The sequence below is a fragment of the Mobula hypostoma genome, chromosome 6, assembly GCF_963921235.1.
Source record: "Mobula hypostoma chromosome 6, sMobHyp1.1, whole genome shotgun sequence".
NCBI lineage: Eukaryota > Metazoa > Chordata > Chondrichthyes > Myliobatiformes > Myliobatidae > Mobula > Mobula hypostoma.
The window spans coordinates 188,086,793-188,113,082 of NC_086102.1; the positions used below are offsets into that span (position 1 = coordinate 188,086,793).

Genomic DNA, 26,290 nt, shown 5'->3' on the forward strand with positions numbered 1-26,290 from the left:
CCCATGCTAGCCAATTTAGCCCTGGGGAGAAGCCTCTGACTATCCACATGATCAATGCCTCTCATTATCTTGTACACCTCTATCAAGTCACCTGTCATCCTCCGTCGCTCCAAGGAGAAAAGGCCAAGTTCACTCAACCTATTCTCATAAGGCATGCTCCCCAATCCAGGCAACATCCTTGTAAATCTCCTCTGCACCCTTTCTATGGTTTCCACATCCTTCCTATAGTGAGGCGACCAGAATTGAGCACAGTACTCCAAGTGGGGTCCTATATAGCTGCATTTAGATGGTATGTTGCCTCCCTGATGCCAGGATCGGGGATGTCTTTGATCGTGTCCATAGCATTCTCAAGGATGAAGGTGAACAGTCAGAAGTCTTGGTACATTTTGGCAGCGATGACATAGGAAGGTAAGGTGAGGAGGTCTAGAAAAAAGATTTTAGGGAGCTAGATAGAAAGCTGAGAAACAGGACCTTCAAGCTAGTAATCTCTGGGTTTCTGCCTGTGGCACGTGCCAGTGAGGGTAACAGTAGGATGATTTGGAAGGTGACTGCGTGGCTGAGGACCTGGTGCAGGGGAAAGAGTTCAGATTTATGGATCAACACACATCAAAGTTGCTGGTGAACGCAGCAGGCCAGGCGGCATCTCTAGGAAGAGGTACAGTCGACGTTTCAGGCCGAGACCCTTCGTCAGGACTAACTGAAGGAAGAGCTAGTAAGAGATTTGAAAGTGGGAGGGGGAGGGGGAGATCCAAAATGATAGGAGAAGACAGGAGGGGGAGGGATGGAGCCAAGAGCTGGACAGGTGATAGGCAAAAGGGATATGAGAGGATCATGGGACAGGAGGCCCAGGGAGAAGGAAAGGGGGTGGGGAGCTTAACTCTGCTCTCAAATGCATCTCCCCCATTTCACGCACATCTGCTCTCACTCCATCCTCCCACCACCCCACTGGAATAGGGTTCCCCTGGTCCTCACCTACCACCCCACCAGCCACCGGGTTCAACATATTATTCTCCGTAACTTCCGCCACCTCCAAAGGGATCCCACCACTAAGCACATCTTTCCCTCCTCTCCTCTCTCTGCATTCCGCAGGGATCGCTCCCTACACAACTCCCTTGTCCATTCGTCCCCCCCATCCCTCCCCACTGATCTCCCTCCTGGCACTTATCCTTGTAAGCAGAACAAGTGCTACACATGCCCTTACACTTACTCCCTTACCACCATTCAGGGCCCCAGACAGTCCTTCCAGGAGAGGCAACACTTCACCTGTGAGTCGGCTGGGGTGATATACTGCGTCCGGTGCTCCTGATGTGGCCTTCTATATATTGGCGAGACCCGACGCAGACTGGGAGACTGCTTTGTTGAACACCTACGCTCTGTCCGCCAGAGAAAGCAGGATCTCCCAGTGGCCACACATTTTAATTCCACATCCCATTCCCATTCTGATATGTCTATCCAAAGGGGTCCAATATCCTTGTGTGCAGGCTGGTTAGAGCTGTTTGGATGGGCAGCGGGATGGGAACAAGAGTGATGTGCTGAAGATGAGGTAGCTGGTTTACGGAGGTGATGTGCAGTGAGACGCCAAGCAAGGAGAGTCTGATGACAGGGCAAAATTACAGTCAACAGGATGTGCTGCAAAGTAAAAGGCAGACAAAATTGAGAATGATGAATATAGGACTAATTGTGTTATATTTGAAGGTGTGCAGTATACAGTATAACGTCGATGAACTTGTACCACAGTCACCGATTGGTAAGTATGATGTTATAGGCATCATTGAATAAAGGCTGAAAGGAGAGTATAGCTGGGAATGTGTGTTCAAGGACACACATTGTATCAAAAAGACAGGGAGGAAATCAAAGGTGGTGGTGTGGCTCAGTTGGTAAAAATGAAATTAAATAATTGGAAAGAGGTAACATAGGGTCAGAAGGTGATGAATCATTTCGGATAGAGCTAAGGAACTGCAAGGGTAAAAAGACCCTGCCGGGTGCTGTATACAGACCCCCAAACACTAGTTAAGATGTGATCTACAGGCTACTATGGGAGATAGAAATGCTGCCAGAAGGGCAATGTTACAATTGACATGGGGGACTTCAATATGCAGGTAGATTGGGAAAATCAGGTTGGTGTTGGATTCCAAGAGGGGGAATTTCTAGAATAACTACAAGATGGCTTTTTAGAGCAGCTCATGGTTAAATCAGTTATCCTGGATTGGATGCTGTGCAATTAACTGGAATTAAATAGAGAGTTTAAGGTAAAAGAACCTTTAAGGGAAAATGATCATAATATTATCAAATTCACCCTGCAATTTGAGAAGGAAAAACTAAAGTTAGATGTATCAGTATTACAGTGGAGTAAAGGGAATTACAGATGCATGAGGGAGGAGTTGGTCAGAATTGATTGGAAAAGAATACTGGCAGGGATGAAAGCAGAGCAGCAATGGCTGGAATTTCTGAAAGCAATTTCAAAGGCAAAGATATATACATTCCAAAGAGGAAGAAGTAAAAGAGAATCAAAGACTACATCAAAGCCAAAGAGAGGGCATAAAAATAGAGCAAAAATTAGTGGAAAATTAGAGGTTTAGGAAGCTACTAAATGCCAACAGAAGGCAACTATAAAAGTCATTAAGAAGGTAAAATGGAATTTGCAAGTAAGCTAGCCAATAATATTAAAGAGAATTCCATACGTTTCTTCAGATATGTAAAGTATAAAAGAGAAGTGAGAGTGAATATCAGACTGCTGGAAAACCATAATGCTGGCTGTTTCAGAGTCAGCGAGAAGTGAACTGGGCTCCAGAAAGGAATCACTTACAGGTCATCATGATTTGATGATTCTGTTCGCTGCCAGCGTCAAGCCTGACTCATGACATAAATGCATTTTGGTCCTCTGATGAAATATGCAACTTTAACCTCCCCCATTTTTTTTGCTACGCACATACTTAGAACTCTGTTCACACATTATTTGCAGCCAATGAAAATGGTTTTCCTGCTTTCTGTGAAACTGTAAAGTTGTGGTGCAATTTGAGACTTATTCATTTTTTTTTCCTATTAGTTACATATTCAGGAATGGCACTACAATGTCTAAGATGCAGCATATTTCCATCCAGAGGTAAAGTTGTATTTACAACATAGCGCGCTACGTGCATCTTGAATCTCTTATGATATTGCTCTAAACTGCACACCTGTGGTAATGCTACATTGTTAATTCTTTTCTCCAATGTAACAATTAATGCTACAATAAGAGCATAATCACTCTTCTTTAAATATACCTTGAATTTTTCTCCCTTTTTCTTAAAGAGGCAGTACAACATATACACAAATCAAAATGCAAATTGAATAAACAATTGTTAGAAAGTTAGAAGCAACGAGCTTTTCTAAGTTCAAATATCTTATGGTCTTGCATACTGTACTGTATATATGTCACCATATACAACCCTGAGATTCGTTTTCTTGCAGGCATACTCAATAAATCCAAGAACCATAATAGAATCAATGAAAGATTGCACCCAACAGGACTGACAACTGGTGTGTAAGAGACAGCAAAATGCAAATACAAAAGCAAAGTAAGTAAATAATAATAATAGAATAATAAGAAATAAATATCAGGAACATGAGATCAAGAGCCTTTGCAAGTAAGTCCATACAGCAGGGGTTCCCAGCCTTTTTTATGCCATGGACCAATTCTATCAAACAAGGGATCCATGGATCCCAGGTTGGGAACTTCTGCCATAGAATCTTTCTGATGCATTAACAAGTCTGATGCAGAAGACAATTCTGAACTATTTGATTCTGAATTCAAACTCATAAAAATAACCTATTTTCATCAGGTTTATCAATTACCTTCCTGAATTCTGCATCAGATGAACACAACTGTGGGATGAAGTGTTTCAACACCCAGGCTTGGTCAATGTCTTCAAGAATCATGTGATCAACTGGGGCATTTTAGACCCCGTTGCCACCTGCCTCCCTCCAGTGCAAGTTCGGTTGACTCTATGGACTAAGAACTTCAGAAGACTCACTTTGCGTGAAATTGCTTTCTTTCTGCTTCATGACATCTTGATACATTTGAATCACTACTGCTATACAACTCTAGGAGCCAGATTTGATTGAAAGAGGCTCAAAAGCATTCTTAATCTTCTCTTCATCAACAGTTCTGCAGGTGTATACCCCATGGTATTACAAGGATTTGTTTCATATTTCAGCAAGACTTGGTCAAGCAATGTTTCATACTGAATTTTGAATACCTCTGCAACACTTTCTTTATAAAGAATAGAAATCATTTACTTTCATCATTTGAACTTAAATGGTATAAATCAAATGGTACATTTAATGATAATTTTTGTTAAGTTTGTGAACGTATTAGATTGAATTGCTGGCCATATTGGAAATGTTTTTCAGGTAAGCACAAATTTATTTGGATTCTAACTCATCTATATTCCATTCAGTGGTATTAAATTCTAGGCCGACACTGACCAGAACAAGGCAATATCAAACCACTTCTGTAGAAATGTTTGTCAAGAGCATTCATGGTCATGGAAAGGCCATGACCACCAACATCATATGAAACAGCACGTAACAAATGGATGAGTATTAAACAAACCCATGTTTTTCATTTAACCTAATTTCATGGATTATTGAAAATTGAACCAGAAATATTGTCATTTTTTTTCCCTTGGAAATCTATCCCAAAATATGGAGAACTAACAATTGTGGCTTTTTATCATTATCAAATACTTTATTTGCTTATCAATTATTTTGAATCATAAATACAAGGAATTATTTGGGATCATATGCAATCAAGTATCACCTGGGACTTCCCCTCTTCTCATTCTTTTCTCAGATGAACAATGCTCCAAGCCAAGGCCTGTGGGATTTTATCCTGGAAATTCTGAGTAAATTGTGTTGTGTGTGTGCTGGTGGTCAAGTAATTCTGACCACCTTTCTTGTCAAGAATGGTTGCAATCTGTTTCTATTTAGTACCTATAATCCTACAAACTGTGCAAATTTTATGTAACCAGGTGACTGTTGAATATTATCTCTGATGGTTAAAGTGCACTTATGTATTCACCCTGGTAATGCTAAATTAGCTGCCTGTGTCTTTTAGAGAAAATGCTGATGTCATTGTGCACATGGGGAGTAGAAAAAAGAGTTACAATGTTCTAAAAAGTATATCAAATACTGGGAGCTGCTTTTCCCAGATTTTCGCGAGGAAGGTATCGACGCTAGATAGCGTGACTGTGCAAAATTCCTGATCTTCCTAGTGGGTCAGTCTTTCTAGTAATTTTAACTAAAGTTAAAAGTTTATTATTGTCTTACTTTATCATTTCCTAACTGAATGTGAATGTAACAGGGTAATCCGAAGGTGTTAATCTCAGTTCATGTAGCGTGAGTGAGGAGAACTCGTTTCAAGATCTAGCCTACATACAAGAGAAAATCTGCAGATGCTGGAAATCTGAGCAACACACACAAAATGCAGAAGGAACTCAGCAGGCCAGGCAGCATCTATGGAAAAAAAGTGCAGTCGACGTTTCGGGCCAAAACCTTTCAGCAGGGCTAGCCTATACCTTCTTGGAAGCTAAGCACGTGTGTGCCAAAGTTAGAACACCTTTTAATTAGACCATAAAGACAAAGGAGCAGAAGTAGGCCATTCGGCCCACCGAGTCTGCTCTGCCATTTTATCATGAGCTGATCCATTCTCCTATTTAGTCCCACTCCCCCGCCTTCTCACCATAACCTTTGATGCCCTGGCTACTCAGATACCTATCAATCTCTGCCTTAAATACACCCAATGACTTGGCCTCCACTGCCGCCCGTGGTAACAAATTCCATAGATTCACCACCCTCTGACTAAAAAAATTTCTTCGCGTTTCTGTTTTGAATGGGCGTCCTTCAATCCTTAAGTCATGCCCTCTCGTACTAGACTCCCCCATCATGGGAAACAACTTTGCTACATCCACTCTGTCCATACCTTTTAACATTCAAAATGTTTCTATGAAGTCTCCCCTCATTCTTCTAAACTCCAAGGAATACAGTCCAAGAGCGGACAAACGTTCCTCATATGTTAACCCTCTCATTCCCGGAATCATTCTAGTGAATCTTCTCTGTACCCTATACAATGTCAGCACATCCTTTCTTAAATAAGGAGACCAAAACTTCCCACAGTACTCCAAGTGAGGTCTCACCAGCACCTTATAGAGCCTCAACATCACATCCCTGCTCCTATACTCTATTCCTCTAGAAATGAATGCCAACATTGCATTCGCTTTCTTCACTACTGACTCAGCCTGGAGGTTAACTTTAAGGGTATCCTGTACGAGGACTCCCAAGTCCCACTGCATCACAGAACTTTGAATTCTTTCCCCATTTAAATAATAGTCTGCCCGTTTATTTTTTCTGCCAAAGTGCATAACCATACACTTTCCAACATTGTACTTCATTTGCCACTTCTCTGCCCATTCTTCCAATCTATCCAAGTCTCTCTGAAGACTCTCCGTTTCCTCAGCACTACCGGCCTCTCCACCTATCTTCGTATCGTCAGCAAACTTAGCCACAAAGCCATCTATTCCATAATCCAAATCGTTGATGTACAATGTAAAAAGAAGCGGCCCCAACACTGATCCCTGTGGAACACCACTGGTAACCGGCAGCCAACCAGAATAGGATCCCTTTATTCCCACTCTCTGTTTCCTGCCAATCAGCCGACGCTCTATCCACGTATGTAACTTTCCTGTATTTTCATGGTCTCTTATCTTGTTTAGCAGCCTCATGTGTGGCACCTTGTCAAAGGCCTTCTGAAAATCCAAATATATAACATCCACTGCATCTCCCTTGTCTAGCCTACTTGTAATTTCCTCAAAAAATTGTAATAGGTTTGTCAGGCAGGATATTCCTTTAAGGAATCCATGCTGAATTCCGCCTATCTTGTCATATGCCTCCAGGTACTCTGTAACCTCATCCTTGACAATCGACTCCAACAACTTCCCAACCACCGATGTCAAGCTAACAGGTCTATAATTTCCTTTTTGCTTCCTTGCCCCCTTCTTAAATAGCGGAGTGACATTTGCAATCTTCCAGTCTTCCAGAACCATGCCAGAATCTATCGACTTTCGAAAGATCATCGCTAATGCCTCCGCAATCTCCACAGCTACTTCCTTCAGAACACGAGGGTGCATTCCATCTGGTCCAGGAGAGTTATCTATCTTTAGCCTATTCAGCTTCCTGAGTACTTTCTCTGTCGTAATTGTGACTGCGCACACTTCTCTTCCCTGCCACCCTTGAGTGTCCGGTATACTTCTGTCTTCCTCAGTGAAGACTTATGCAAAATACTCGTTCAGTTCCTCTGCCATCTCCTTATCTCCCATTACAATTTCTCCAGCATCAGGATTAATAATTAAGATGAGATGTATTTATTAGTATTTTTTATATTGTGTATAAGGTACAGGGTTGGTGGATTCTAATGTTGTTTGTAATGTTTTTTAGATTTGCCACTACCATATTGGTTTTGTATATTTTGTTTATTTATTTTCATACTGCATATGTAACTAGTTGATACAAAAGTGGGTGGACCGAAATTAAGCTGACATGTTGTTGTCTTTTTTAGATAATCTCTTTTGCTTTAAAACATCTAAAACAGATAAAGGAATTAAAGGCCCAAAAATGTACTTGTTGTCCTGAATATGTATTTTCCCCAGGCTATACTTATGAAGTAAGCAATGAGCATGTTTCATGGCTGTTAATTTGTCTTGATTTCAACAAAAGGTTCGTGGATTTAGCTCTGATAGGCAGAAAAGTGCAATCACTACTTAAAACTATGTTTTTCAGGACAGAGCGAAGCAATCATTAAAATACTTACCTAGGTATGCACTGGCCCCTCTCACTGCAGCACACCTCCTGCCCTGCTGCTCATAACCAGCCCACTGGTGAAGCCCCAAAACTCCTGCTTTCAAGTCCCCAACCACTTTACTTTTATACCCTCTCCACTGTTTATGAAATGCAACAGTAAGTGAACATTAGCACTAGCTCGAAACACCGAACCTGAACCAATCATCCTTGTCACCACTCTTCACGAGTCCCACTCCTGTGTTCATCTGACTTCCTTGTTCTCACGGTTGCATTTCCCAATGTATTCTATCCTTTGGGTGGTGGTGTATCCACCTCAGGAGGTGTAAGATGTTCCTTCCCTCCGCTAGCCTGCAGGTCATCCTTGGACAAGGTGTAGCACCTGCTTAGCCCCACCCCATCGGGTTCACATGAAACCATGGTGGATGGTTATTTAAACAGCTGGTGCATATCAGAAGTCCTGGCTATGCAACCACTGATGCCAGGCAGAGAATCTCTGAAGATTACTAATAATGGCTGGGCTCACCCATCTTGTAAAGACAGTGCCCAGGAGGCGGCAATGGCAAACCACTTCTGTAGAAAAATTTGCCAGGATCAGTCCTGGCATGGAAAGACCATGATCGCCCAATTCATACGACATGGCACATACGAATAACCGATTCTGTTAAATTCAATTCCATAGTAGTGAAGGCATTCAACAAGCACAGAGATTAACCCTTTACAATATATTATAACTTTATTGTTTTCAATCAATGGCATAGTTGTTTTATCAATATTTACTAGCCCATTGCAATCAATCTACTGTAATGATTCTCAACTTGACTTTAAGACTCATGAGAGTGACCTAGACCTACAGTGGACTTGTGTTGCATCTGGTCTGATATACGTGCATTCATTGAAACATGCTATGTCAGTAGAGCTGTCTTTGAATAAATCATCATATTTTTTCAATAATGTATCAAGGCACAACTTTAAAATATCAGCATACAAAACAATTCTTCCATCTAGCTTGGGTTATCTGAGCAATATTTTCTCCATTGAAGCTCAATTTGGTTTCACAATTTGCAAAGTTGCCAATTAAGTACTCGAAGATGAGTGTGGAAGGCAAGCAGGTGTTCATCACCATCTGCTTGCACTTGACTGCTTTCTCCTCTCCTTCTCACTTGCTGCTTCCAGAGGAACGTTCAGGAGCCCTTAGTCTTGGGGAAGCTTTGATCAGCGTGGTTTATAGATTGGATTCTGCAGTCTATGTTATATGTGTTCTGGTTACTCTTTTTTTTTGCTATTTCGTGCAATTTTGATCAGGAGGACATGCTCTGAAGCATACAGTCATCGAACAACCAGCACTAAATTGAACTAAACTGAAATAAACTGAACATTCCTAGGCTGTTTCAAGGACTCTGTGGTTGGGTGGTTTTTATTCCGTGTGTTATTCACTTTTGTTTGTCATTTACGAGATTTGTTCTTTTCTGTGCGGTGGGTGTTTGATGTTTTTTTTGAACAGATTCCACAATGTTTAATTGTTTTGTGGCTGGCAGTAGGAAGAACAATTTTAGGGTTGCATATTGCATACATACTTTAATAATAAATGTACTTCAAACTTCTGAATTTTGAACTTTAAATTTTGAACTGAATTCTGTTCTCTTGCAATCTGCACTCCATTTGCCATGACTTCTGTAAAGTTTTACCAGGTTTCCAGTTTAGAAGTGTTTTGTCAGTGGTATCTGTTTGTGCTTGCTGGACCAAACTCATTATTAACCAGTCAGAGACAGTATCATTATTGAACAGTCTGAGACAGTTCTTAATTAACACATTTTTTCAATAGTCATTTCACCGCTGTTACTGCTGGTGTCAGAAAACCCACACAATCCTATTATTGCTCACAGCAATGATATTGTTGAATCTTAGTTCCTACTTGCATGAGTTTCCAAATAACAAAATTCTTTTCTGTGTCTTTTTAAAAGTAGACAAATATTAACATTGTTTGTTATGCCTTTAGCTATTGAGCTTTGAAATATGACAACTTTTTGACATTTAATAGAAAATTGTATAGATACATGGATGGAAAGTTTATGGAAGGCCATTGTGCAGATCATGGGAACAGGCAGATTAATGGTTCAGCATGAACTAGATTGGCCAAGTGGCCTGTTTCTGTGATGTAGTGTTCCATGACTCTATGAAAAACCATCAGGCTGGGGCACAGACCTGAACTTGGAAGAAGTTGATGCTGTGAAATACCCACTGAACTGAAGTTGATGGACTCAATTGAAACACTTGACTTCTGTGAAGGAAGGATGACTGAGTGAGTGATGACCACTGATTGAAATAATAGCCATTGAAAGGTCTCATTGGCATGCTTTGGATGTGGCATCACAATTCTCTCTCTCAAGGATCAAAAGTCCTGTGTTGTCCGCCTGGTGCTAAGGTTGGGATGTCTTAGCGTACCTGCAGAGGAACTTGGAGTTTAAAAAAAATTATTTATTCATTTACAGGACGTGGATGTCGCCAGCTAAGCCAGCATCTATTGCCCATCCCTAGCTGCCCTTGAGAAGAATGGGAGGGGGAACGATCCATTTGGCGTGCTCCATGTGGGTACAATGATGTAGAAAGAATGTGGAGCAAGCAAAGGGAATTTGAACAGTTAGGAATTAAATTAAAATTCAGAATCAAAAAGGTAATAATTTCCAAATTGCTCTCTGAGCCTCGTCCATATTGTCACAGGGAAAATATGATCAGAGAGTTAAACGTATAGATCAAGGATTGGTGTGGGAGAAGTAGGTTTGCATTTGTGGGATATTGGCGAAGGAGGGAGCTGTAGCTATGGGATGGGCTCCATCTGATCCATGCTGAGTCCATGGTCCTTGTGAACAGGGCTGAGAAGAGGCTTTTAAACTACATATTGGGGTGGGGTGGACTCAGCAGCTTGAATAATTATGGATAGTTTAAAAAGGTAGGAGAGCTTACAGATGTCTTCAGAATAAAGGAAAAAACATAATTCAGAAAGGGATAAGAGTTTTTACTTTAGGAAATACGAAGACAAAAATGTGAAAGGTAGTGAATACAGAACTGAAGTTGTGATATTTGAATGCATGCAGTATACAGGTATAGTAGATAAGTTTATAGCACAGCTAGATATTAGCAGGTGTGATGCTGTGGTCTGATGACAGATAAGTCATCTAAACCAGATGGACTACACCCCAAGGTTCTGAAAGAGGTAACTGAAGAAATTGTGGAGGCATTAGTAATGATCTTTCATGAATCACTAGATGCTAGAGTGGTACTAAAATATATAAAAGTTGTTTCAATTCACTGCAGATTTAATTCCAATCTTTTAACTTTTTTATGTTGTAGAGATCAAAATGTGAGGTCAGCATGCATAAGGGCACCCATTTCTGAGATGGTAGCTCAGCTATTATTGAAAAAGCTTGCTGCGCTTAAATCAATCAGTGTTCATAGGTGCTGTCATTCTCTCTCATCAGGCCTCACTAACTCACTGAGGTATAATGTTTATCATTTTATTATCTATGACAAGATTGAAAGCCAACTGTGAAGATGCAGGATATATGATGAAAAATTTAAGTCCACATCCAGGGAGAATATTGGTATCTTAACAATTTTGGGTGAAGTATTTCAAAGGATGGAATTCAGGATAATTCAGGGAGAAGAGCAAGTTTTGGACGAATATACAAACAAATCGAAAATATATTTACACTATTCTTCTGAAAGTATTTTTGCATAATTCAGAATCACATTTTAATTTGTGTGCATTAAGATATGGACACAGGAGACTCTTGAGAGTAACACACACAAAATGCTGGCGGACTTAACAGATCAGTAAACATCTAAGAAATAAATAAACCTTTGATGTTTTGGGCCAAGACCCTTCAGGACTGGAAAAGAAGGAGCAAGAAGTCAGAATAAGAAGATGAGTGGTGGGGAAGGAGTACAAGCAGGTGATAAGTGAGACCAGGTGAGGGAATAGGTGATATAAGTTCCTACCCTGAAGAAGTTAAAATCTTCTCTTTGATGGAAGTTCAGTAAGACACTCTCTCACTGGTCTCCCTTTGTGATCTCTGCTACCCTCTCACTCATTGACGATATACCCACCCATACTCTCAACCATAACCACGTGTTCTTCCTGGGGAATTGTCTCCACTGCCATTTTCATAACTTCATCAACCTCCCTCATCCCCTCACCTGGTTTCACCTATCAGCTGTCAGCTTGTACTCTTTCTCCTCTCTCCTTCTCTTTACTCTGGCTTCTCCTGCCTTCCTCCCTTCCTTTCCAGACCACATGAAGTGTCTCAGGCCAAAACACCAACTATTTAGTCCTCCAGCATTTTGCGTGTGTTGTTCTGCATTAAGTTATGATTAATATTCAAAATGCACAAAACGTACAATATTTCTAGGTATTGCTGTAAGAGACATGAATATGAAACTGAAGATGAAAATAAAACAAATGTTTCACTGGATATTCCCACTACTTGTGATTCATAGTAATTCCATAAAATTCTTCTCTGGTTTTGCACTGACAAGTTCAATATCAAATAATCAATCTTCCTCATGTGAAAGAACTTATATAATTAATTGAAAATTCTTTTACTTATTTATTGCTTTGTTCACAGTAAACAATGTACGATGGATCTTCTGCAATCACATTTGAAACCTTTAGGAATTGAAGCTCGTCAATGGCCTGTTTTAATTTAATATGACTTTTATACATTTTACAGTACTTAGACGATGCTGTGGAAACATGAATTGCTGGAAATAGAATCTTCTTTACACTGGAATTATATGAATGAATGATCTGGATCGGGGTTCACAACCTATTTCACCCCATTAACAAGGAGTCTGTCAACCCCACGTGGGGATCCCTGCTCTAGAGTTACTCTTTCATCAGTTGTTGCTTGCTTCCTACAGTAGCAGCGGGAGCAGTGGTTTGAAGCCCACACTCAGGGGCCACGTTGTTAGATGCACCTGTGCACCTCGTTAAAGCAAACATCTAAACAGCCAATGGCAGCAACTCAATGCATGTAAGCATGCAGACATGGTCAAGAGGATCTGTTGTTTTTCAGTCTAAAGATCAGAACGGGAAAGAGGTGTGATCGAAGTGACTTTGACCATTGAATGATTGTTGCTGCCAGATGGGGTGGTTTGACTATCGCAGAATATGCTGATCTCCTGGAATTTTCATGCACAACAGCTCTCTTGAGTTTACAGAGAATAATGTGAGAAACAGAAAAAAAATCCAGCAATGGTAATCCTGTGGGCAAAAACAGCTTTTTCATGAGAGAGTTCAGAGGAGACTGGCCACACTGGTTCAAGCTAACAGGAAGGCGACAGTAACTCAAATAATCACCTGTTACGACAATGGTGTGCAGAAGATCATCTCTGAATGCACAAGTTGAACCTTGAAGCGGATGGCCGAAATCAGCAGAAAAGTACAGACATACACTCAGTGGCCACCTTATTAGCTAGAGGAGATAACTAATGGAGTGCCCTCTGAGTATATGTACTCACTCAGGTCCTACTCAACTTTATCTTTCCTTCAAACATTGATCTAACTTTCACTTGGCCTTTGGTTTAATCAGCAACATTTCACAGCCACACCATCTTCTTCATACATTTCACCTCCATTTAGGCTTAAATACTGCAACTATTTGCCCTTGTCCTGAACCAGAGAATGATGGCTTCATGTTTATATAGTCTTGAACACCTATTCACTACATCTTGTAATCTCCTATTCTGTAATTAAAATGGTGTTTTTTTTAATAATGAAATAACTTTTTCCCCCTAGTAAAGCTCCAGGGTAGCAAGTTAGAGGTACATCTCTCCCAAAGGAGGTGTAAGGTGTTTCTCGCTCCTTCCCTCTGTTAGCCTGCAGGTCACCCTTGGGCAAGGTATTGTACCTGCTTAGCTCCCCATTTAGAGTCACATGAAACCATGGGGCAGTGGTGGATGGTCGTAGGAGCAGATGGTGCATATCATAAGTCCTGGTTATGTGACCACTGACACCAGGGAGACAATCCCTGAAGAATATTGATAATGGCTGGGGTCACCTGTCTTGTAAAGACACTGCCCAGAAGAAGGCAATGGTAAACCACTTCAGTAGAAAAATTTGACAAGAACAATCATGGTTATGAGACCATGATCATCCATGTCATACAATGTATCACAAAATGATGATGATGAGAAGTGGCAGCATTTTGAAGTTGATCTGTTGCCTGCAAAGAGATAAGTAGGTACCTTCTCAGCCCTGAGGGATTTACTGTCGTAGAATTAAAAGCATCAAGAGGACCATTGAAACGCATCTTACTCATGCTGCATTTAAATGGCTTTTGTTTTCTTTCTCAATGATATAACTTTATTAAAAGTTTCATTAAATTAACCTAACAACATAAATGGGAAAAATATTCCCAAATTTACGACCTTCATAAATAATATAATGGCAAAATAATGAAGCAATGATTTGAACCAATTCCACTCAATTACACCTTCCTGGTGTCTTCTCAACTAATTCCTCCTGAAATTTTACAATGTTTTAACTTTTGCATCATAATTTACCTCGTAACCAATTCAACAGAGCAATAAAATGTAATAAGAAAATAAACAATATTATAAATAATTATAGTATTCCAGACACAGTGAAGAATTATACTACCCCCTTCCCATTACTGTTAACAATATCTTGAAGGCATGTTAAGTTGAGCACCATACGCTACATAGTGACAAGCAGAATACATGTGGAGATGCTGTCTGGCCTGCTGCGTTCCACCAGCATATTGTGTGTGTTGCTTGAATTTCCAGCATCTGCAGGCTTCCTCGTGTTTGTGTAACTCAATCAAATGTTTGTTTCCCATTCATCTAGTAAAAAAACGTGTTAAATTCATAATTTAGAAATGTTAAGTCAGATCATGTCATCCACTATGGACCAATGAAATAATGAATCAGGACTAATTAAAAATATCAATTAAGTGCATTTGCTGCCATACGTGATAATTCATTCACTCATTTATTCCAAACCACATGGAGACCAGTTAAATGCATCAGCTTCAGTATTCTCACTTTTAACAACTTGTAAGAAACCCTTGACCATCTATTTATTATATTACCTATAGTTCTGATTTCTCTGGTTCAAAATCTCATTGAAAAGGCCTCTATGCTGCTTATTACAGACATAGCCATCATTCCCAGGGATAAGCCCCTAAATTAAATTCATGTTCTTGAAAATAATGAACAAGGTGCAGAGTGAATGTCAATCTGATAATTACGACTTTTATTGCAAGATCACAAGAATCTTTTCGGTGTTGGGTGAGGGGTGGTGTTTTAAGGATGTGTGTGTGTGTGTGTGTGTGTGTCTGTCTGTCTGTCTGTCTGCCTTCTGGTGTGAAATGGCACTGGCGAAGCAGAGTAATGGCTTGCTGGCAGCAAACACAACCATCAACTACATTATTAATCACATTTTCTCAAAGGGTCACTGCAATCAAAGGCTTGTAACTTCCCTTTTGGAGCTCAGCTTTTGAACTGCCTGTACAACCTGGCATTTTGTGGTTGTAGTGTGGTGCATACGGGCCGAATCGAGTCGGCAGAGCCATAAGACCCTAAAACATAGGAGCAGAATTAGGCCATTCAGCCCATCAAGTCCGCTCCACCACTCCATCATGGCTGAACCCAGATCACACTCAACACCATACACCTGCAATCTCACCATATCATTTGATGCCCTGACTGATCAGGAAACTATCAACTTCCACCTTAAATATACACGTGGACTTAGCCTTCACCCTAATCTGTGGCAGAGCATTCCATAGATTTACTACACTCTGGCTAAAAAAATTCCTCCTTACCTCTGTTATAAAAAGTCACCCCTCAATTCTGGAAGCTGTGCCCCCTAGTTCTGGATATCTCCACCACAGGAAACACCCTCTCCACATCCACCGTATCTAGTCCTTTCAACATCCATTAGGTCTCCATGAGATCCCCCCACATTCTTCTAAATTCCAGTGAGTACAGGCCCAAAGTTGCTAAACACCCCTCATACATTTACCCCTTCATTCCTTGAATCATCCTTGTAAACCTCCTCTGGAGCCCAAAACTGTTGAAAATATTCCAAGTGCAGCCTGACTGGTGTCTTATGAAGGCTCAGTATTAGCCACTTACATTTATATTCTATTCCCCTTGAAATAGAATATTTCAGGCCCAGGCCTGAGAATGGGAAAGGAACCTAAGTTTGGCTGCTGAAGTGGACTTGGAGGTTATTCAGAGCAGCGGAACATAGACGAGGCAGAGGCAGATGGGTCCAGGCCCAAAAACAAGGAACAAACTGATGTTTGACCAATTTAAGTGTCGGGTTGAATTGGAAAGGTCACATATGGGTCAAATCGAGATGGCAGGGGCCTGGTCCAAGTGCAAGAGATGTCCTGCTGTTTGGCTGTTTTAATCAGCAGGTCAGATTGAAAAGGTCAGGGTGTCAGGGCTGGAGACAAGGGGCAAGCTGGTGTTCAGCTTGCTGCACGTGAGGTTTACTCATTGCTGTGCTGAACTAAGCTGTGGCCTGCAACTAACGGGCTCCTGGATTGGCTACGACTAACTTCGTGCCTGTTGACTCACTTCTGTAAACTTCAGTTATGAACGTATTTGCTCACTTTTATTGTTTACACACTCTGTTTTTTTTCTCACATTAGGTGTTTGACAGTCTTATTTTTTAACGGGTTCTACTGGGTTTCTTTGTTTTGTGGCTGCCTGCAGGGAGACAATGCTCAAGGTTGTTTATAGTATATAGCAGTGAGGGTCTGCTGCTCAAGTTAACACAGAACCTCATTGGAACAATGAAAGGGACCACAGATACTGAAAATAGATCAATATGGGCAAGAGATGAGAAATTAAAACAACAGACAACTGGAACCTGAAAGCTGCACTCGAAAACTAAATGGAATTGCTCTACAATGTATTCTGAAGGTGTGTTAGGTGAAAGGAAGAAGATTTAAAGGAGGTCCCCTCCCTCTGACTTACACAAAGTGATAACATCTGAAACACACTATCAAAAAAGATTAGATTATTAGATTATGAGGACACGTAGTCATATTTTATTGTCATTTAGTAATGCATGCATGACTGTGTTAGGGATCTGGAGCTGCAGCTTCATGACCTACTGCTTATCAGGGAAAGTGAAGAGGTGATAGACAGGAGCTACAGGGAGGTAGTCATCCCTAGGCGACAGGGGTCAGAAAACTGGGTCACTGTCAAGAGAGGGAAGGGAAATGCCCGGATAGTGGAGAGCACCCCTGTGGCTGCCCCCCTCAGCAACAAATATCTTGTTCTGGATGCTGTTGAGGGGGATGACCTGACAGGGGACGCCCATGACGTTGTGCAGGAGAGAAGGAGGGAGAAGAGAAATGCATTAGCCATAGGGGATGCCATAGTCAGGGGAACAGACAGGAGATTCTGTGAGCCTGACAGAGATACCCACATGGTGTGTTGCCTCCCAGGTGCCAGGGTACGGGATGTCTCGGATCAGGTCTGAATATTCTGAAGGGGGAGGGTGAGCAGCCAGTTGTCTTGGTACATGTTGGCACCAATGACATAGATAGGACAAAGGAGGAGGTCCTGAAGAGAGATTTCCAGGAGTTAGGAAGGAAGCTGAGAAGCAGGACCTCCAGGGTAGTAATCTCAGGATTGCTACCTGTGCCACGTGCTAGCGAGGGCAAGAATAGTAGGATCAGGCAGATTAATGCATGGCTGAGAGACTGGTGTAGGGGGCAGGGCTTCAGATTCTTGGATAATTGGGATCTCTTCTGGGGGAAGTATGACCTGTTCAAAATGGACAGGTTACACCTGAACCCGAAAGGGACCAATATCCTGGCGGGAAAGTTTAATAGAGCTGTCAGGGAGGGTTTAAACTAATTTGGCAGGGGGATGGGAACCGGAATGACAGAGCGGAGGAAGGGGAAAACAGAAGTAAATCTAAGATAGTGAGCAGTAAAGATGTCAGGAAAGACAGGCAGGTGATGGGGCAAATGTGTAGCCATTGGGATGAGTTGCAGTGCAATAAAGTTGCAGTGAAATCAAAGCGAAAAGTATCAAATACTGGTCTTAAGGTGTTATACTTAAATGCACGCAGCATAAGGAATAAGGTGGATGATCTTGTCGTACAACTACAGATTGGCAGGTATGATATTGTGGCCATCACTGAGACCTGGCTAAAGGATGCATATCTCTGGGAGCTGAACGTCCAAGGATACACGGTGTATTGGAAGGATAGGAAGGTAGGCAGAGGGGGAGGTGTGGCTTTATTGGTAAGAACTGATATTAAATCATTAGAAAGAGGTGATATAGGATCAGAAGGTGCAGAATCTTTATGGGTTGAGCTAAGGAATAGCAGGGGTAAAAGGACCCTGATGGCAGTTATTTATAGGCCTCCAAACAGCTGCAGGGATGTGGACTACAAATTACAACTGGAAATAGAAAAGGCTTGTCAGAAGGGCAGTGTTACGATAATTGTGGGGGATTTTAACATGTGAGTGGATTGGGAAAATCAGGTCAGCACTAGATCTCAAGAGAGAGAATTTGTAGAATGTCTGCGAGCTTTTTAGAACAGCTTGTTGTTGAGCCCACTAGGGGATCGGTTGTACTGGATTGGGTATTGTGTAATGAAACAGAGGTGATTAGAGAGATTGAGGTGAAGGAACCCTTAGGAGGCAGTGATCATAACATGATTGAGTTCACTGTGAAATTTGAAAAAGAGAAGCCGAAATCTGATGTGTCGGTATTTCAGTGGGTTAAGGGAAATTACAGTGGCGTGAGAGAGGAACTGGCCAAAGTTGACTGGAAAGGGACACTGGCGGGAAAGACGGAAGAGCAGCAGTGGCTGGAGTTTATGCGAGAGGTGAGGAAGGTGCAAGATAGGTATATTCCAAAAAAAGAAGAAATTTTCAAGTGGAAAAAGTATGCAACTGTGGTTGACAAGGGAAGTCAAAGCCAAAGTTAAAGCAAAGGAGAGGGCATACAAGGAAGCAAAAATTAGTGGGAAGACAGAGGATTGGGAAGTTTTTAAAACCTTACAAAAGGAAACCAAGAAGGTCATTAAGAGGGAAAAGATTAACTATGAAAGGAAGCTCGCAAATTATATCAAAGAGGATACTAAAAGCTTTTTCAAGTATATAAAGAGTAAAAGACAGGTGAGAGCAGATATAGGACTGATAGAAAATGATGCTGGAGAAATTGTAATGGGAGATAAGGAGATGGCAGAGGAACTGAACAAGTATTTTGCATCAGTCTTCACTAAGGAAGACATCAGCAGTATACCGGACACTCAAGGGTGGCAGGGAAGAGAAGTGTGCGCAGTCACAATTACGACAGAGAAAGTACTCAGGAAGCTGAATAGTCTAAAGGTAGATAAATCACCCGGAGATGGAATGCACCCGCGTGTTCTGAAGGAAGTAGCTGTGGAGATTGCGGAGGCATTAGCAATGATCTTTCAAAAGTCAATAGATTCTGGCATGGTTCTGGAGGATTGGAAGATTGCAAATGTCACTCCGCTATTTAAGATGGGGGCAAGGAAGCAAAAAGGAAATTATAGGCCTGTTAGATTGACATTGGTGGTTGGGAAGTTGTTGGAGTCGATTGTCAAGGATGAGGCTACAGAGTACCTGGAGGCATATGACAAGATAGGCAGAATTCAGCATGGATTCCTTAAAGGAAAATCCTGCCTGACAAACCTATTACAATTTTTTGAGGAAATTACAAGCAGGGTAGACAAAGGGGATGCAGTGGATGTTGTATATTTGGATTTTCAGAAGGCCTTTGACAAGGTGCCACACATGAGGCTACTTAACAAGATAAGAGCCCATGGAATTACGGGAAAGTTACATACGTGGATAGAGCGTTTTCTTATTGGCAGGAAACAGAGAGTGGGAATAAAGGGATCCTATTCTGGTTGGCTGCCGGTTACCAGTGGTGTTCCACAGGGATCAGTGTTGGGGCCGCTTCTTTTTACATTGTACATCAACGATTTGGATTATGGAATAGATGGCTTTGTGGCTAAGTTTGCTGACGATACGAAGATAGGTGGAGGGGCCAGTAGTGCTGAGGAAACGGAGAGTCTGCAGAGAGACTTGGATAGATTGGAAGAATGGGCAGAGAAGTGGCAAATGAAGTACAATGTTGGAAAGTGTATGGTTATGCACTTTGGCAGAAAAAATAAATGGCAGACTATTATTTAAATGGGGAAAGAATTCAAAGTTCTGAGATGCAACGGGACTAGGGAGTCCTCGTACCAGATACCCTTAAAGTTAACCTCCAGGTTGAGTCAGTAGTGAAGAAAGCGAATGCAATGTTGGCATTCATTTCTAGAGGAATAGAGTATAGGAGCAGGGATGTGATGTTGAGGCTCTATAAGGTGCTGGTGAGACCACACTTGGAGTACTGTGGGCAGTTTTGGTCTCCTTATTTAAGAAAGGATGTGCTGACGTTGGAGAAGGTACAGAGAAGATTCACTAGAATGATTCCGGGAATGAGAGGGTTAACATATGAGGAACGTTTGTTCGCTCTTGGACTGTATTCCTTGGACTTCAGAAGAATGAGGGGAGACCTCATAGAAAGATTTCGAATGTTGAAAGGCATGGACAGAGTGGATGTGACAAAGTTGTTTCCCATGATGGGGGAGTCTAGTACGAGAGGGCATGATTTAAGGATTGAAGGGGGCCCATTCAGAACAGAGATGCGAAGAAATTTTTTTAGTCAGAGGGTGGTGAATCTATGAAATTTGTTGCCACAGGCAGCAGTGGAGGCCAAGTCATTGGGTGTATTTAAGGCAGAGATTGATAGGTATCTGAGTAGCCAGGGCATCAAAGGTTATGGTGAGAAGGCGGGGGAGTGGGACTAAATAGGAGAATGGATCAGCTCATGATAAAATGGCGGAGCAGACTCGATGGACCGAATGGCCGACTTCTGCTCCTTTGTCTTATGGTCTTATGGTCGTTAGGAAATGACACTATGTTCCTCCAGAATGATATCACAGAAACACAAGACAAATCAAGACTGAAATACTGATAAAAACCACATAATTATATAGTTACGACAGTGCAAAGCAATACCGTAATTTGATAAAGAACAGACCATGGGCATGGTAAAAAAAAAGTCTCTCGAAAGTCCCATCATCTCACGCAGACAGTAGAAGGAAGAAAAAAAAACTCTCCCTGCCATGAACCTCCAGCGCTACAAACTTGCCGATGCAGCACTCCGTGGCTGCCTGTAAGGAGGCAAATATATAGTATACATACTTTGATAATAAATGTACTTGGAACTTTAAACTTTGAATCTGGTCAGCCTAATGTCAGTAGTGGGAAAGTGACGGGAGGGAATTCTGACTGATGGATAGACAGTCTGATTACAAGGAGTCAGCATGGTTTTGTGTGTGGGAAATCATACTTGATGAACCTTTCAGAATGTTTTGAAGAAGCAACCAAAAAATATAGGTGAGAAAAAGGCAATGGATGTTGTCTATCTGAACTTCAGCAAGGTCTTCACTAAGGTCCTAAGTGGAAGTTTGGTCTACAGCAGATGTTCTCAACTTGGGGTCCATCAACCCCTTGGTTAATGATAAGGATCCATTGCATAAGAAAAAGTTTTTGAATCTCTGGTCTAGGTAGGTCCCATGGAATCCATGGAGTGCTAGTTAATTGATTCAAAATTGTCTCGGAGGTATGAAGCAGAAAGTGGTAGCTGAAAACTATTCCTGAAAATGGAGGCCAGTAGCTAGTAGTAACTGCAGGAGTCTGTGCTGGGATCCTTGTCATATATTATTTATATAAGCGATTTGGATGCATATACACAAGGTTTAAGCAGTAAGTTTGCTGATAGAATGAAATTAAGACAGTGAAGAAGCTGTTGTAGATTATAAGATCATTAATAACATCTTTCCTGAAGTAAATTGTGGTAAACTATCACCACTAACAATGAAGAGGCAAGTGAAGGTGAAGCTGATTGGAGGGATGAGCTGTGCTGGTGTGTTGAAAAGTCAAAGTGTATCGTGAGATGAGGACACAGTTGGAGCTTGGGTGAGCAATTTACAGAGGAGTCATCGAGGCGGAGGAGTTCAGATGGCCATCCAACCAATCTGAGCTGATTTGGAGAGATGTAGAATGTCCTTGGACTGGGCAGTGACATCTAGGTCCAGAGTGGATCTTTGCAGTGGGACTGGATCCTAATGTGAGGCATGATCCCCTTTTTGAACAATTGAAACAATTTAGATTCTGGCCCAGGTAGATTGGAAAGGCAGGGTGTTGGGACTGGAGACAAGGGTCGGGCTGATTTTCTTCACTTTTCTGCAATGTCCACTCCTCTCTGCGTGGCATTGAGGCTATGAAACTGCCCTGGCTGCTGTGCTAGGTGTCTGTGATCTTTGCCGTGATTTGTCCCACTAGTATGATGAACTGAGACCAAGGCTTTGGGCCTACTCCAGCCTGTTCCAGTGTTTGGATCTGAGGACTCATTTTGGCTCGGACTGCTGTTGCTCGCTTCTACTATTTACACGATTTGTCTTTTTTCTCTACACGTTGGGTGTTGGTCTGTTTTTTAAAGGGTTCTTTCAGATTTCTTGCTTTGCAGCTGCCTGTAAACAGACAGGTCTCAAGGTTGTATAATTTATATATGCTTTGATGATAGATGTACTTGATATCTTTGAATCTTGACTTTGATCAATTGGGGAAGTGGATCAAAAACTGGCAAATGGATTTCAAAACTGCGAAGGGTGAGATTATGCATTTTGAAAAGTCAAACCAGCATAAGACTTACATTATGAATGGTAGGATATTTGAGAATGTCATGGAATAGTCAGCAAATCTATGTATCATCTCTCCTGCCACTTTCAACAATGTGTACGACCCATTCCCAGGGTCCCTCTGCACTTGGTCTCCTTTTAGAACAGAGTCTTTATTTCTACATTATCTCTCATTCTTCCTATCAAAGCAGAATCTTTCATCTATCCACATTAAACTGCACTTGCCCATTCCACCATTCTGTTTATGCTTTGCTGAAATCAATCACTATCTGCTTTGCAGTTTACATAATTGGACACAAGGTTAATTTATTATCAAAGCATGTATCCATATACAACTCTAAAATTTATCTTTTCCAGATTGCCACAAAACAAAGAAGAAATATCAGAGCATGAAGGTCATCAGAGAGAAACATCAAACCTACCCCCCCACCCCACACACACAAAAAAAAAATGGCATCCTGGTCACAAAATGGATCAAGAACATCAAAACCCCTCCCCTCATGCAACAAAACGGAAAAGAGTGGGTGATAAAAAAAACATAGAATATAAAAACCATAAGTCCGAAAGAGTGCACAGCAACAGTCCAATCCATAAACACAGAACCATGATACCATCCTCCGATATCACTGACATTCATCGAAAGAGAGGAACACCACACGAGTCAGAAGCCTGCCCACCTGCCCCAGCGAGCCACACCGTGATAGGCCACTCACAAACTCCTTCTCTGGCAGCGACTGAAAGGAGGGCAGTTGGTGTTGAACTCTCTCTCACCCCCCGCATTCGCTCGATGTTACAATCTTCCTCAACACTTTAATCGTCAATTAATAGATGCTTTAATCAGCAAAATGGAGTCAAACATCAGCTCGCACCCCATCTCTAAGTGTCTTTGCATTAAGGCTGTCGGAGTACGCACTCGCTTCCTGGAATCCTCTCGGAGACTGCAAAGCACTGGATCACTCAAACAATCTCCAAACTGTAAATCACACGCTCTAACTCTAACAGTCCCAGAAACACATTTAAGTAAAAAGCAGACATAAAAGAAGTAAAATTGACATTTTGGGGAGCTATCTGGAAGATGTCAACCAAGAAGCTTTGTATGCTGCTGGCATCTTGACAGGAAGACTTCTTGGGCAAGATGCAGCACCTGCTTAGCCGCTGGCCTCCCTCCACCGATCAGTCATTTGAAGCCATGGGAGCAGGTCCTACTCCAATGAATGAGCAGCTGTTGCGTATTACAAATCCTGGTTATGCGACCACTGACCCATGCAGACGATCTCCGTAGGATGTTGATAATGGCTGGGATCACCCATTTTGTAAAGACACTGCTCAGAAGAAGGCAATGACAAACCACTTCTGTAGAAAAATTTGCCAAGAGCAATCCTGGTCAAAGACCACGATCGCTCACATTGTACAACACAGCACATAATGATGATGGTGATGATCCCTATTTGAATTGCTTTTAAAAAGCTTGTTAAATATTGCACCTTGTCAAAAGTCTTCTGAAAGTCAGTACATATCATATCAACTCTATCAGTGACCTCATCAAAAAAGTCAATCAAATTGGCCAAATGTTATGAACAAGTTAGATTCTATCACAAGCAACTGAAAGAATCACATTTAGAATCATAATCAGGTTTAATATCACTAGCATACGTTGTGAAATTTGTTAACTTTGCAGCAGCAATGCATGTTAATTTAAAAAAAAACTGAACTGTAAGTATATATAGCCTTCAGACTTCCGTCTGGCTCCTGAAGGAAGCGATGAGACCAAGACATGACCTGGGTGATCTGAGAACAACTCAGGAGCATGCGATACATAATCATCTGAGTTGTAGTTCTGGATATATACAACAAATAAATAAATTAATCAATCAAGTAACATCATATCATATATAATATCACTTCAACTAGATAATTAGTGCTGAAAATCAATTCCTCATAAACTGTAAACATGGACAGGAGGCATGAAACGAAACAAATCAGAAAACCTGGACAATTGTATTTCAGTGAAGGAATAATATAGCCAAGTTTTAGTTTTTACAAAGAAAATTAATGCTAATATGTAAACAACAGGAATTCTGCAGATGCTGGAAATTCAAGCAACATACATCAAAGTTGCTGGTGAACGCAGCAGGCCAAGCAGCATCTATAGGAAGAGGCGCAGTCGACGTTTCAGGCCGAGACCCTTCGTCAGGACTAACTGAAGGAAGAGTGAGTAAGGGATTTGAAAGCTGGAGGGGGAGGGGGAGATGCAAAATGATAGGAGAAGACAGGAGGGGGAGGGATAGAGCCGAGAGCTGGACAGGTGATAGGCAAAAGGGGATACAAGAGGATCATGGGACAGGAGGCCTAGGGAGAAAGACGGGGGGGGTGACCCAGAGGATGGGCAAGAGGTATATTCAGAGGGACAGAGGGAGAAAAAGGAGAGTGAGAGAAAGAATGTGTGCATAAAAATGAGTAACAGCTGGGGTACGAGGGGGAGGTGGGGCCTAGCGGAAGTTAGAGAAGTCAATGTTCATGCCATCAGGTTGGAGGCTACCCAGACGGAATATAAGGTGTTGTTCCTCCAACCTGAGTGTGGCTTCATCTTTACAGTAGAGGAGGCCGTGGATAGACATGTCAGAATGGGAATGGGATGTGGAATTAAAATGTGTGGCCACTGGGAGATCCTGCTTTCTCTGGCGGACAGAGCGTAGATGTTCAGCAAAGCGGTCTCCCAGTCTGCGTCGGGTCTCACCAATATATAAAAGACCACATCGGGAGCACCGGACGCAGTATATCACCCCAGTCGACTCACAGGTGAAGTGATGCCTCACCTGGAAGGACTGTTTGGGGCCCTGAATGGTGGTAAGGGAGGAAGTGTAAGGGCATGTGTAGCACTTGTTCCGCTTACACGGATAAGTGCCAGGAGGGAGATCAGTGGGGAGGGATGGGGGGGACGAATGGACAAGGGAGTTGTGTAGGGAGCGATCCCTGCAGAATGCAGAGAGAGGGGGGGAGGGAAAGATGTGCTTAGTGGTGGGATCCCGTAGGAGGTGGCGGAAGTTACGGAGAATAATACGTTGGACCCGGAGGCTGGTGGGGTGGTAGGTGAGGACCAGGGGAACCCTATTCCTAGTGGGGTGGTGGGAGGATGGAGTGAGAGCAGATGTACGTGAAATGGAGGAGATGCGTTTAAGAGCAGAGTTGATAGTGGAGGAAGGGAAGCCCCTTTCTTTAAAAAATGAAGACATCTCCCTCGTCCTAGAATGAAAAGCCTCATCCTGAGAGCAGATGCGGCGGAGACGGAGGAATTGCGAGAAGGGGATGGCGTTTTTGCAAGAGACAGGGTGAGAAGAGGAATAGTCCAGATAGCTGTGAGAGTCAGTAGGCTTATAGTAGATATCAGTGGATAAGCTGTCTCCAGAGACAGAGACAGAAAGATCTAGAAAGGGGAGGGAGGTGTCGGAAATAGACCAGGTAAACTTGAGGGCAGGGTGAAAGTTGGAGGCAAAGTTAATAAAGTCAACGAGTTCTGCATGCGTGCAGGAAGCAGCGCCAATGCAGTCGTCGATATAGCGAAGGAAAAGAGGGGGACAGATACCAGAATAGGCACGGAACATAGATTGTTCCACAAAGCCAACAAAAAGGCAGGCATAGCTAGGACCCATACGGGTGCCCATAGCTACACCTTTAGTT

At 42.0% G+C, this 26,290-nt stretch overlaps 1 protein-coding gene across 2 annotated transcripts in view; it reads right to left on the reverse strand.

Annotated features, from left to right (window-relative positions):
- The window catches only part of LOC134348689 (inactive dipeptidyl peptidase 10-like), a 927,397-nt gene that overhangs the window by 746,761 nt on the left and 154,346 nt on the right, over nt 1–26,290 (reverse strand). The window lies entirely within an intron of this gene.